The 14,879-nt window shown below is 45.5% G+C and overlaps 1 long non-coding RNA gene across 1 annotated transcript; it reads right to left on the reverse strand.

The window, feature by feature from the left end:
• Positions 1 to 11,192: 11,192 nt before the first annotated feature.
• On the reverse strand, positions 11,193 to 12,607 carry LOC138481612 (uncharacterized). Its single transcript, XR_011274282.1, has 4 exons — positions 12,537 to 12,607; positions 12,221 to 12,355; positions 11,719 to 11,834; positions 11,193 to 11,620 (listed from the first exon to the last, which is right to left on the reverse strand). It is a non-coding gene; the product is annotated as an uncharacterized lncRNA (long non-coding RNA).
• Between the last annotated feature and the right edge of the window lie 2,272 nt (positions 12,608 to 14,879).

Consider the following 14,879-nt stretch of genomic DNA (forward strand, 5'->3'; position numbering starts at 1 on the left):
CTGTCACGACTCATACCTAGCGGGTCACCGAGGTGTGGCTAATACTAAAGAGTTGATCCAACGTAACTTCTGGTGGCCGGAAATGACTCAAGACATCATAGACTATGTGTCCGCTTGTGCTATCTGTTTGCAGTCAAAATGCCCTCGAAACGCCCCTTCAGGACTCCTCTCAGTAATGCCGATCCCGGACCGTCCTTGGCAAATGATTTCCACTGATTTCATAGTTGATTTGCCACCATCAGACGGTTGTACAGTAATCATGGTCACAATCGATTACTTCACAAAATTGGCACATTTCGTTCCACTTCCGCGGATTCCCACCGCAGCTCAGATGGCAAGAGTTTTTCTTTCACGGATTTTTTCCCTTCATGGATTACCTGAGACCATTGTTTCTGATCGAGGTTCACAATATACATCTCGCTATTGGCAGCAAGTCTGCAAGAGTTTGCATATCTCCCGGGCATTGAGTTCAGGTTTCCATCCGCAGACAAATGGTCAGACGGAACGCCTAAATCAGACCCTTGAGGGATATTTGCGTTGTTACATCTCCTCCTCACAAGATAACTGGTGTTCCTTGTTGCCTTTGGCTGAATTCGCGTATAATAACTCTCGACATTCAGCCTTGGGATTCAGCCCTTTTTTTTGCTCCTACGGATACCATCCTCAGTGTTTTCCCAGCGGACCGGTCTCCACTTCAAAATTTCCCGATGTGGATCTTCTCGTTGATGCCATCCAGTTGGGACATCGAACAGCCAAGACCTCTCTTCGGGAGGCCCAGATCCGGGTCAAACGCTCTGCTGACAGACATCGTACTCCGGCTCCGCGGTTGGTACCAGGAGACTTGGTTTGGTTGGCATCTCGATTTCTGCCTCGTCATCTGGTACCATCCAAATTGTCCCCGAAATATTTCGGCCCTTTCTGCGTTTTGAAGCGTATAGGGTCATCAGCTTTCAAGCTCAATCTCCCTTCATCCTGGTCCAGGATTCATCCTGTGTTTCATGTCTCGCAGTTGAAGAAAGACGTGGCGGATCGTTTCTCCCGTGCACGGAAAGGATTACCCTCTCCTGTCATCACCCCGACAGGTCCCGAGTATGAAGTGGCGGGAATTTGCGATTCACGCATTTTCCGGGGTCGTCTACAGTTCTTGATTGACTGGAAGGGTTATTCTCCGGCGGATCGCTCTTGGGAACCGGCATCGGCGGTTCATGCTCCTACTTTGGTCCGCCGGTTCTTTTTGTCCCATCCGTCCAAACCGGGAGGCCCGGGGCATTTGAGGGGGCATACTGTCACGCCCCTTCGGAGACGCTGGGCTTTGTGGCATCGATGGACCATAGGACGGCGGGTGTCAGCCATTTCTACTACCAAGATGGCCGCCGTAACTGGAGTTGCGAGTCTAGCCTCAGCACACCTTGATTTCCCGGAAGTACTGCCTCCCTACCCGAGGGTGGGTATATCAGTCCCGGAGATCAACACGGCATTGCGTTGCTACTCCTCATTAACAACGCTACGTAAGTTCGTTCCTAGGTCTTAGAATTTGACTTGCGAAATACTGTCTTCAGCTTCTAAACTTCCTGTTTTCAAATTCTAGCGTCTCTCCAACTACCTCTTTGTTTTCCGAGTTCGCGGTCTCCTCCTCTTCATCAACCAAGTTTGCCATCCGGTCCCATTCCGGACCGTGGTAAGCCTCATCCCAATCCCATATAACCAATTACCTCCAATCCCGCTTATTCTAACATTCACAACTCACTATTATCCTCTTCTTCGCTTAGTAACAGGCACATCACGCACCGGCATTTCAAACACACTGGCAAGACTCTGCACCATCAAAACAGATCTTAGCTCCGCCTCGATTGCTTCTCAGAGGTTTTCGGAAGATTCTGACTACCATCATCTTCCCCCTATTGTTCCGGTTTAAGGGTAATCCACATTCCTCTTACCTTACATTCTATCCCTCTGTTACACTCTGATACTTACCAGTCTCTTTCTTCTTCTCAAAGACGAACGCCCTCCTGACTTCGCCGAAATCCCCGACTGCAACGGAGGACAACACACCGCTACCTTCGGAACAGGGTTTTCTTCCCCAGAGGGTTTCCCTGGGACTTCTTCTTCTACCTGGTTTATCCGGGAGGGGGAAGAGGTACTTGGGAGGCTTTCATTATCTTCTCTCCATTTGGAACAAGAAGAGCCTTCCACTACCGAAAGGGGGTCTGTCGGAGGAAGAGGTAACGGTGAGTCCTTGGGATAACCTGCCAATTGATTGATTGGATATGCATATAACTTGTCTCATTTATTAATATATGACAGTAAGTGGCTTTCACTTCCAAAATATTTTTTCTGGATACGGTTGATTTCTTCTTTTAGGTATTTGGTTGTGCCATGCAGAAGAGTGTTATTTAAATTGGATAATTCTAAAGCTGGACTTTTAGCATTGTACAGTTTATACACTAGATTTCTTATATTTGAATGATCTGTTGATATCATTTTGATATCATGGAAGATGCTTTTGCAAATAGGTCCTGAAATGCAGGCTAATGAATGTCCTTGTAGTCCTGTGTATTTGCACACTGGACAGGTATCCATATTTTGCAGCACTTTCATTTTGATTTTGTCTTTACCTTTCACATACTGATTGAGGAACTGGTGTAAAGATTTGTTAGGAATGTTACACATTGACATACACGGCCATTTGTATACTGGACGGTCTGGTTCTGTCGAATAGAGAGGTAATTCTGAGTTTTCTGGGGATACTTTTGTAAGCAGTGTTTCTTGTTCCATGATGGTATTATTGATTGTTTCATATCCTCGTCCACTGCTATGGATGACAATTGTGTTTGTATGCTTATTCATTAAAATATGGTTCTGTGGTCGTTGTGTGACTCCATTCACCTCCACAAATATTTAAGAGGTTATTTTTGTACACATTCCATTTATTGAGAAGTTTCTTTTGTAGTTTAGTACTTCGTTTTATTAGTGGTTTCATCCTATTTAACACTAAAATAAATAACTTCCTTTTGAGAAGGATTGCACTGTCTACGAGAGCTTGTAGGATTAATTTTCTACGGTAGGTTTTAAGGGTTGTGGATGATTTCGCTCCTCTTCTTATTAGATTCTGAAGGACTCTGTGGTGAAACATTTTTGCAAAATACTTTTTTTTACTATGGGTTCTTGCTAGTATATCAGGATTTATAGGAGCATTGTTAGCAGTAGTGGTAGCCAAATTCTTGTAAAGCATTTTCTGTTTTGTGTCACATTTTGATCGAGGAGGCAAAGTTTGTGTAGTTGAAGGTTCCTTTGTTTTGCTAAATGACTGTATTAGCTGTTTTGTTTCAACGTTTTGTACAAACTCTGCTAGAGATGGATCCTTACTTTGGACACTTTTATTTTCATTTGCTCTATTTCTGTGTTCCTTTCTATGGACTTGCTTTTTGGTAGTCATTCATTGGGGTCTGTTGAAAAAAAAAAGGTATGGGTTGGTCTGTTTTACAATGTATGTGTGCTGTGTGCATGCGTGTATGAGTTTGATGGGGAAGATGTTTGTGGTGGTGTGTGAATGTGCATTGGGCAGTTACAATGAGTTGGGAAGGCTATTTTTCTATTTGTATATTACTTCAGTGTGCTTCAGATGAGAGTAGCAAGTGAGCTAGTGGTGAGGTGAAGCATTAATAGTAAACATAATGGTATAGAATTAAAACAGCTATTTCTTTTGTAGTACTAACATTCTAAGGCTTGTGTATGTTACTTGTGTTCCAAAAACAGAGGGATTTGTGTGCCATTCTGCCTGTTAATCTTTGTTTAATAAATGGGGATTTGTGGGCAGAATGGTTCAGAAATCGATGTTGTTTTTGGTACGCAAATTACATAAATAACCCACACAGTCTCTTTGAGGAACAGTAAGAATATAAAGGTAGTACTGGACTTACTTTTCTTTGTGGATTGACCAGGTTTCTTCAGATATGTTTTTTGCCGTGTAGATGCTGTTGATTTTCAGGAGAGTGGTCTTCACTGCAATTGTAAAAGGAAGAAGTTAGTCATTTTGTGTGTTTAAAGCAGTGATGTTAATGTACACGTTCATTTTTCAGCCTTCGTGGGAGTATTCTCGTTTGATATCTCAACATAGTGTATGCGTGCATTTCATTTCACTATGTGCAGCCTTTATATGTCATTTGCAGTATGTTAGTTGAACTTGCTTCGCACATGAGTACAATTTTCAGTTCATGAAATTCCCTTTTTTCAGATGTGTTGTACATAGCAGAGATTTTTGGAAGTGGTAGGTCATTGTAGTAGATTGGAAAAATGTGCATACTTTCATATTATAAGTAGGAATGTGAAAAATCAGGAGCACCTGAGAGGGAGATGTCGCCACAGCAATCGGGAACCTTTATTTCTCATATACGGTCATATTGGAAGTAGCATTAATTTAGGCGGAAGACAGTAAAAAATGGTGACGTTTTTTAATTGGAAATGGAGTTTCGTGCCTAAATTGGGAGGGTTGGTACGTATGTATAGGTTATGCTGCAGATAGTAAGAAGTAGTGCAATTTTTCAATCAAAAATCAGAAGTCTCACGCTTAAAGCGGGAGCGTTGATATGTATGTATTGACTATGCAGATTTAGTGGCATTAATTTGTTTAGATGGAATCATAAGAGTTGCACATGTACTCTGAATAAATTATGCATACCTGTACTTTGTAATCATGCATGTGGGTATGCATGGAGCTGTAAGTAGAAATCTGCGACATTTGCACGGTAGTTTTTGTAGTAGGTGCTTTGCAATGATATGGAACTTGTATTCAGAGTGATCAACAGTACATTTGAAGTGCGGAACTTTTATGACGGAGTTAGATGTAGAGGTCTTGGATGTGAGTGGTGGATGGTTGTGTGAGTGCTTAGCTGTGTCCAATGAGGGAATGGATTCACGAGTGATGTGGAAAGGGTAGATGGACTGGCTAAGAGTTACGTGCCACACGGACACTGCGCTTGTCCATGGGTAGGGCGTGCCACATACAGGGTTTTATAGCAAATCCAGCATGGAAAGGGTACTGTAGGCATCAGCCAATCAGATGTTGACATTTTTGATTTGTGTAGAAAGACAGTGTGTGTAGTGAAGATGGCAGAGGTGGAGACAGTCAGGGTGTTGGTGCTCTTTACAGCACTATTCTGAATGTAGGCATGTGGCAAAGAATTTCGATCTGAGAGGAGTGGAGGTGGTGTGGAGCACTGCGACGGATTGCAATGTAGAGGCAATTCTCCAAGTTTGCAGAGATATGCATACGATGAACTGTCCCCATGTGGTAGTTTTGCACTATGGTGCTTGCCATTTGGGCTACGTGAGTTCACCTACTTTGTTGGGAGATTTGGAACAGTTGGTTCAAGCAGTCATCACCATCTTTCCAACTGCGAAAGTAATTTTTTTCTGGCTTACTCCCTAGAGCAAAATGGGACAACAGTTCTGTGTTTTGTCCTGATCAAAGTATTGGTAGGTTTTCAAGCAACCGCGGCATGCATGCTTTCATGTTAAGAGCTTGTATGTTTTTCTGCAGCCACGAGAACATTGTTTCCAGTAATGCGGCTAATTTTGAAGCTGATGGTGTTTCGTTATCTTTTTTGGGAAATGATATGCTCTTTTGGAATGTAAGGCTTGCTTTGGAGAAGGTTATGTAATGATTGTTGGAGTAAACTAATAAGAAAAAAACCCCCCAAAAATACAAAATAACATGTGTCGGTCAGGAATCTGCAAAAAAAAAAAAACAGCTCTTCAGAGCCCACCATAAAGGGGAAAAGGGGAACACTATTTAAATGTACAGTCGTCACACTCAAATCCTCTACATGTCCGCGGACATGGCGGTAGTCTGCATGCAGCGCATACTACATACAGGGATTCTGGGGTGAAGAGGCATGCAAATGAGAATGAGCAGAGCTAGGGATTTGTCAGTAAAGTTCAGTGGGTGTGTTGTGAACGGAGAGATTTAGTGAGAACGTTTTTTCCCTGAGAGGAGAACAGACAGCTATGGCTGTGTGTGCCCGAAAACAGATTATCTGGATTTTGGGAGACACATGGATACATTGGTTGAAGGTGCATGCAGAACTTTGCGGTATATCTTCAGATCTTGGATTCCCTCATGTGGAAGTGCACTGGCATGGAGTGCGTGGAATGAAGTGGCTGGACTTGGTACCTCTCTGTGCTACTTTACAGACAGAGCGTCATCCTGATATAATTATCATTAATTAATTGTGGAGAAACCAGTTTAGGGCCTGTGTCTGGTATTTATTTGCAATTTGCAATGAAGGAGGGACTTGAGAAGGTCATGGACATGTTACCAAATTGTCAAGTAATTTTTTCACGTATTGCACAAAGACAAATGTGGCTGCGTTCTTCTTTATATGGTCCACAAATGGAGAAAGCGAGGCGCAATGTCAATAAGGCTGTGTGTGCCTTTCTAAGAGATGTTGGTATGTCCTCTTTCTACAATGAAAATATTATGTTTTGCAGCACATTCATTTTTTGCAGAGATGGAGTCCATCTTACATATGCTGGCAATCTGATTTTTCTTCGAAATGTACAAAATGCATTGCAACCTTTGTTATAGTCACCTATTTTGCATTTCATGTTGAGGAATCCAAGTTTTTCAAACACACACAACACCACCAAAAGGCTCTTTTCAGAGCCACCACTTACTGCCAGAGAAAAGTGCATTGGTTTTGCTACGGTTGCCCCCTAAACTTTTGGCTGACTTAGGACTGTCCGCTGACTTTTTAAAAAATTCGGGGAGGACTACACCGTTTACTTGATAGTTCCTTTTTTAAACTGAGAAAGGCTGCTCTGAAAAGAGCCTTTTTTTAAAATGTTTGTTGTTTTATCTTTCTTTTGGATTTTTTACACACAACTCACTAGGAGAGGAGGGGAAAGGAGGGTAAGAAAGGGACACCAACCACGGGGATAAGAAAGGGCAGGTGGAGAGAGAAAGATTTAGGGTGGCCCTTATTTAGGTAGGTAGCAGGTCTTCTGGTGCTCCAAGACCGAAGTCTCGAAAGCACTTCGAAGACTCTCCCCCCTGCAGAGTACTGCGTCACAGTACATACACAATATTGTGACCTTTGAAAGGTGAGGGTCAACAGCATCGCGAATGGTCTGTGAGGGAGCTGGAGGGATGCGCTCTCCCACAGGAGTGTCTCTTATGGAGAGAGGATCTGATACGGAGGATGCTGCGGAGGAACTCAACCTACTATGCTCTTTATATGGTACCACTTTTGCGAATGTCCGCACCGTGGAACGAAGTTAGGTGTCGCTTCATGGTTGTCGTACCAAAGCTGCACGCACCAGGTCTCCCACGACTTAGCACCAAATTACACTTTTTACAGGTGACCAGGTTCGCGCGTGCTTTTGGGACGTTATCAAAAATGGTAAACAACCGCCACACCCACGACTCCCGGTGAGTGGTGGTAGTGGGGAGTTCCCCTACCTCATTCTCTCCATCCTCTTCTTCCTCACTCTCTACATCCTCACGCGTATTTCCCTCTGCAGGCGGTGGCGGTGGAGGGTTTGGGGGTGGTGCTGAGGCTGATGTAGCAACAGCAGCCATGGATGACATTAGGGTTGGTGAGATAATCTCCACTAGTGCACTAAAGGCAGCAAAACTCAATCTACAATCGCCAGAAGTACAATGAAGATAAGCTTGGGGGTGTGGCCTTTTATAGGGGTCGAGGGGTGCGCCTCATGACCATATCAATCACTCAAAAGCATTGAAAAAGTTCCAAACAATATGTGGAAAGCTAGGGCTATTTTATGGGAGATGTGAAATGGTGATTTTGTATTGTAAAATAACTTTGGCTTGTCTGCATAAGTTCTTTTGGAATGTTGCAGAAGCAGACAAAGTGCTCAAATTAGGGCACATGCTCAGCATGGGTGTTGTCACATGATGACCTCGTGAACCCATCCACAAAGGAAATGGGTGCCCGCAGGACACCAAATGCACAGGAACGGTGGTGCGCATGCGTGTGGGTGTTCTACGGACAGTGTTCGGGTCCTGAAACTAATTAAAAGTGCGACACAAGTGAGAAGGACAGTTACAGACATGCGCGATGTTCGCAGGACTTACGGGTGTGGTGCGCATGTGCGTAGATGCTCTGCTCACTGTACGAACAGGTACAGTGTCCTTAGGACACCTCCATTTTGTTTGACTACGGACATGCCGGACACCGCGCCTGTTCTATGGACAGTTCCATCTTCGCTGCGGATGGTGCGGACAGGTATAGTGTCCTTAGGACATCCATATTTTATTAATTACGGACAGGCAGAGCAGGCACTCTGTCCGCGGACATTTTAACTCTTTAAAAAAAAATTTGATGCCCAAAATTCCATTAAAAATAACATAACTTTTTTTTATTAAACACATATACAGCAATTAAGACAGAGAGTGGAGGCAGACACTGAAATAGATATAGCGGAATTAGGGGTTTCCGAAGGCTCGTTGTGAGGGGATGAAGAGATGGAAGTTTTGTCGAAATGTTCTTGAGGGTTTGGGGATAGTTCACTGGGAAATGGAGAAGGGGACAGGTACAGGTAGTACAGTGGTATCTTATTTTTCCTTTGACGTGGTCCTCCACAAATTGCCTTAACCTGTTAAAATTCTCTTTTTGCACGTCCACTTGGCCTTCTATGCCTATGACATTTCTGATGTCATCTTTGATGTCCTGGGTGTTAGTGTTAGTAGTGCACAGTGGTGGCGTGAGTTATGGTTGCTTAGCTTACCATAACTGGCAAATTTCAAGGGTTTTTCGGTTTTACTTGGAACCATAACGTCCCGTTAACAACGTTTTTTTTACTGAATTTCACAGGTTTTTAGTAGTGCAACTTAACCATAACGTCCCGTTAACAAAGGTTTTTTTACTGAATATAAATAAGGTTCAAGATTATATACACAATCACAATAACTCACTTTGTGCTCCATTAATCTACATTGGCAAATATATACACAGTTCTACGTGGTACCACAATTACTATCAGATTTAATTAAAGTGCATCAACTGTATTTTGGTCGGATGTCAAAAAAATCAATTAGTAAAGGGAACTAACAATAGACATAGGAGGAAAAGCAGTTGGTTAGAACAATAGACAGAATACTGGCCCCGTTTACCTAGATACAGTTCTGTGTGGAGATCCACCCACCTGGGCAACCTGTAAAATAGAGTTATACTACAAGCCCAGTCCATATATTGTTCACAAGAGTCCTATTTCCTTCTAAATAGTTCTACAACCCTAATGTACCTGGAATAGCAGAGTTCGACGTTGGGTCATCGACGGATCCTTCTTGAGGGGCTCTCTTTAAGGCAGGAGCCACGGATCAGCGAGATCCCTCGAAGAATGGTGAACAAAGGCATCGAGGCAGCAGCTTCGGTCCTGGCAGTGCTCGTCGACGATCAGTCGTGGACGTCTTGCAAAGATGAGGTGTGCATGCACCTCAATGATGTTAGTTCGTTACCACAAAGAGTCTATGAAGAACTTTGACCCAGCAAGGGTGTCAAGTTGTCCAGCGTCTCTGCCGTCTTCGGTTGGTGGGAAACCCACCCGCAGATGCTCCTCAGCGCGTCAGTGACCTTGACTTTTTCCGGCGGGACAAAGGTGGTCGAAGGTGCAGGCGAGAGTGTCCTTGGATTCACAGTGTCTTATTCAATGGAGCCTTGCGGCTCCGGCCGTCAGCAGCTTGGCATCAATCGGTTCCCGCTTCTCGGCAACGCGGCTTCAACGGGCCTTCAGCAGTTATATCAAAAACTGCGAACCCTGGTTGATGACGGTAGACGGAATGTCCGGTGCTTCTCTTTGTTCTCCTCTGTGGTCCCCATCTCTGGTCGGCAGCCTGTCAAGGGTTGACTTCCAGGGAGCTTCGGCGAAGGTTAGCGTTGCACGATGGTCCCTCGTATCTCGTGAAGAGGTCTCCTAGCCAGGTCCTCTCTCGGATCAGTCTCGGCGTCACAGCGGCTTTCAGATTGCGGTGAAGCTAACATTGGTTAACCTTCTTCTTCGGGCTTGGTGGTGGAGAACAAGCATCAATTTCGACTTCAGCTACTGAACGATTTCTAGCAGTGAGAGGCCCCCAGATATACTGTTCAGTCTCTCATTCATTCTGCTGAGTCACACTCAGGCAACCAGTCACTCAGAGGGCATTCAGCAGTCAGGCAGCCAATCAGGCTTACAGTGCATTCGGGCAATTCTCCTCCCTCTCAGACACTCAAAACAAGGAATGTGTATTGGAACAAGTACCCAGCCATTCAGCACTACACACTGCATTCACACCAGTTTCGGGCAGGGATATCTCAGTCTTTGTGTCACATACCAGAAACTAGACAACCATAACAAGAAGAGCAGATTGATCATCTACTCCATTCACCCAGGTCCCACCCACAGGGTGTGCCCACAACATACAGTCACTGGGAAGGCTCCAGCCAGTCTGGCCTGGACTTCCCCACAATTCCATATATGGAACTTCCACCCAACAGCCAGTCAGGGGGAAGGGACAGGGCAGGAACTCCCAGGACTTTGGCAATAAAAGCAACAGGCAATAGAAAGCAAGAGGCCACAGGGGCCATCTTGTTTGCTATTAGGAATCAACTGATTCCAATGGCAGGGCCTGGGTAGCCCAAAATGGAGGATACTTAGAGCACCTGTCAAATTCAGCATGGAGCTGCCACCAGCCCATGCCCTGCTCTGTGGTCCACACACAGGTGCCCAAAACCATACAATAGGGGTTCAGGGTTGTACCCCCACCCATGGGTGGCATACGGGTATCCCGACGGTCAGTACACCAAACCAAAAGTAGGAAGAGCTGCCCTACCAGGAGTTCCACATGGACTCCTGGGCAGAAAACAATACAGAACACATATGAAAAAGTACTACAGGATAAGGACGGGGAGGCCCTGTCCCTCCAATGCATTTCCAGCATCACACATATACAATCGAAAGATTTAGGGGAAATTATTTAATGGCCCCAGGATTCGTCACTGCTGTGCAAGCTTCCAAATTAAGAAATCCCGTTGCCTTTATGCTGTGCCCCACAGGCAGAATCAGGAACACTATTGCATCACAATACTTACGCTTGTTAACCAAATTACACTCGACCACTAAAGAAATTGCATATTACAAAACATGATTTTATTAAGATAATAGATTAAAAATGTATTAACAATCTGTGTAAACAATCCATAGTAATAAAAACCCTTACATAGACAAATGGTTACCTAAAATTCCTACCACACAGCAAGAAGCTCACAAAGTGCAATCGTGCTTCCTTTCTACTAACACCCCTCACATACAGATGTTAGTCCACACTCTATTCACCATACATTATTGTACAGACACCCGTCGAATACACAAAACAGAGAGCTCTCAAATTCTGAATTGTCCCCTCCAGACCGTTTGTGTCCTTATTTAGCGAATACTATTACAGGTTCTCATTCATTTAATTAATCATTAGATAACGTTGCTTACACATAAAGCAACCTTAATGCCTGACATGTTTCGTTCTTTTAACAATGTTAGACAAATGACAGAACTTCTTTAGGGGATATTCGACAAACAGGTTTTCATGGTCTTCTCAAACTTTGTGTGATAGTGTTCGTCTGTAGCCCTATGGGGGATAGCATAAAAAACAACTATAAGTTGTGCTGTTACTTAATCACATACAAAACCAACATTGGAGTGCCTTGTCTCCTATGGTTGACTTACCTTGATAGCCTTAATAAATAAGGCTGTGCACGGCATCGTAGGCGCGTTCCCAAAGTAAAATGACCCACCGTTGCAGTCAACACCATGTGCACTGATCCCACCGTCTTTACGCAGCTCTGGAAAAACAAACAACCCTAAGTGCCAAATACCAAACTCCAAGCCTCAAGCACTGCTCTTTATTCACTGTCAAAACATTGTATAGTGTCCATGTTGCTTTTTGCATTTTGGCGGTATTTGGCGGTAAAATCCACTTCTAATTTAACTCCTCAATGGGAGGCAGACGCCCAATCTTATATCCCACGGAGCATAGGAACAGACACACTTCCGAGACGTGACTACTGCTACCCTTCAATATAATTCCATGGTGCGTGTCTTCCTATAGTGTGACTCTTCTCAACGTTTAGGATATTACCCAAGCTGTGCACCCAACCTTCCGGTAGCACAATAAAAGCGTATGCGCTATGGAACACAGGGCAGGGGCCATTATAGTGACATCACTTACATCAGAGGAGAAAGATCCAGTCGTGGTAGCAGTCGTCTGGTTTCACTTAATCCTGTAAGTGGGACCGCCTATTGTATTGGTCCATCCAATGGGCACACGGACGAGAAGCCGCTCGAATTAGCTCTTCTTAAACGGCTGCAAAGAAAAAATGTGCCGTTACGCTCCACATGCATCAACGGAAATGCCTGGACTATACATCCACTGCCTAAAGATGCACAATCATCACTAAGGTGCTGCGCCTCACCCTGTTCAAAACGCTGTTAACTCTAGGTGAAAAAGCCACTAGCTTTTCCCAGGGGATTTCGTTAGCACTTACTTTCCATATGCTATGCGTCCTGCAGCACGTCCACCGTACTCGCGTCAATACTGCCTCAATCACCTGATGTTAGACAGAGCACTTCCCAGTCCTTCCTTAAATACGGCATTGTGAATGCACAAGTGCCTTCAATTAACCTAATCTGGTTAACAGGAACGGCAGCGCCGAGGGCGTGGGGCTGTAAACATTGTAGTAACAAAACCGTTTCAAATTAAACAGCTTAGGCAAACGTCCTGAATAGAAGTATGGGCTGCTACTTGCACATCCAAAATACTGCATGTTATAAGAATGAGCCAGCATGGATTTAGGTAAGCGTAAAAAACTTTTCACAAAATTCAAAGGTTGTATATTGGTGTTGCGCCAGCATGTTCTTGGAGGCACCGTAACACTACCAGATATCTGACTGTTAAAGTAAATTGCCTGACCCAAAGTGAATGGAGGCGCCTTAGTACTGCAGCGTTATTCGTCATTACGAATGTACTGTAAATTAGTTGGCATATTACGACACACAGGTGCTGCACTGACTGGAAATCATTGTGCTGCAAAAACGAACGTTTTTTGGCTTTTAAACCAGCATTGCGAGCTGTGAAGGGGCTCTTGCTGGTGCTGGTGTGCTTCCTGGAGGAGGCGGGGCTAGCCCTGGACACGTGACGTATCACGTGACTTCCATCACCCTCAAAGCGCTGAGCCAACCACCCTTGCGGCGTTAAGCCCATTGGGGTCAAGGCCACTGGCTGTTTGGCGCTGAAGGCGTGACCACTAGGCGGGAGACTGTGGAGGTATTAGCTGTTCGATCCCGGGCTAGTAACTGAGGTAAGTCCTGCTGTGTCGCTCTGTTATAGCGCAGCGGGGAGCTAGAGCGGAAATAAACCACAAAGCTATTCCAAATCAGCAGAGTGGCACGTTGCCTTATAGGATATTGAAATTGTGGTGGTTCACTCAAAGAGATTGCCTGTGTGGATGTTAGGCTTTTTAGGCTTAGGCTTTTTTTTATATAGCGCTACAAACCCTCAGGTATCTGAGCGCTGCTTATTATTACCCACGGTGTGTGGTGCTCATTTATCGACCTCGGAAGGATGAAAGGCTGAGTTTGGCCCCGCCGGGATTCGAACCTGCGTTAACAGGCTCTGCACGGGTGTCAAAGCGGGCGCTCTACTCGCTGTGCCACTTGACCGGCTGTTAACAAACATTAATCTTTACACTATGCACAGGCATGCTCGGCCCTGAAAAACTGCGTACCATATTTCACCCCACTTTGAAAGAAACTCTTGTATCTACACCAAAATTAGCCCGCCCCCGGGTAAAATGTGCGCCCTGGGATAATAGACCTTCATGAAAAAGAACACATTCTACCACTGGAAATGGTGATTTGCGCAAATTTGGGTTTGCCACAATAACTTCTCCTGGGGGGAGCACGCACGTCATTACGAAGAGCACCGTGCCAACATGGCCCAGTTGGGAGCGGTCGTGGTCGGGGGTTTCGTACATGTGTCGGGCACTCTGGTGACCCTCTCCTCCTCTGTGGAGGCTATGCGCCAGTCGTTCTCCATGCCGTCTTCTGGCCCAGATGCCACCAGGGCCCCCTGTGGACCTGCCCCGACCAATGCATCCAACTCGGTGGGGATCCCATCCCTGCCACAGTCGGGAGTCTGAGGTCCAGCAGGGGTGGACACACCAGCAACTGGACCCCAGCAGATGGAGGATGTGACGGCATCATCGGGCAGGGCACGTGCACAACGGCGTTGGTGGATTCCATCAGCCTAGATGCCGTCGTGCTGGCACAGGCAGTTGCATCAGAGGCAGCGGCAGGCTCGACGTGGGAGGCATCATGGCTCGGGGCCATCAACATCAGGGGTGCAGGCATCGGCCGGTGGGCAGGAGAGCTCTGGAATGGGAGTGGCTTCCGTGTGGGAGCGGTTGGGCCAGCAGATAGGTGCAGAGCGGCAGCGGGCAGAGGAGGAATGGCTCACAATGGTCAGGGCGGAGAACTTTGTTTGTTTATTTTTAATCCCATTTATGTTGCTTTTAATAGATTTTTTTGGTGTTCATTTACATACTTGACATTGTGGTTGTATCATGTAATTGGCATTTCTGAGTGGGTGGGTGTTTGGCATGTGGAGGCTGCCCATAAGGGCCAGGGATCTAGATTGTGATGACGTGTTGGCTGGGGGACATGTGTCAGGGCCTGCTGGCAGGTGCCCCGCAATGCTTCCATAAATTCTTCTCCTCTCGTGGTGCCTCCCCTTGGAGCTCCATTAGCTGGGGCTGTCTCATATTGCGATAGGCCTCCGGTCTGGCCCGCGCTACCATCATTAGTTCATGGGTACGTGCCACCTCCACGTC

This window comes from Ambystoma mexicanum, chromosome 5p (assembly GCF_040938575.1).
Source record: "Ambystoma mexicanum isolate Mex_15411 chromosome 5p, UKY_AmexF1_1, whole genome shotgun sequence".
Classification (NCBI taxonomy): domain Eukaryota; kingdom Metazoa; phylum Chordata; class Amphibia; order Caudata; family Ambystomatidae; genus Ambystoma; species Ambystoma mexicanum.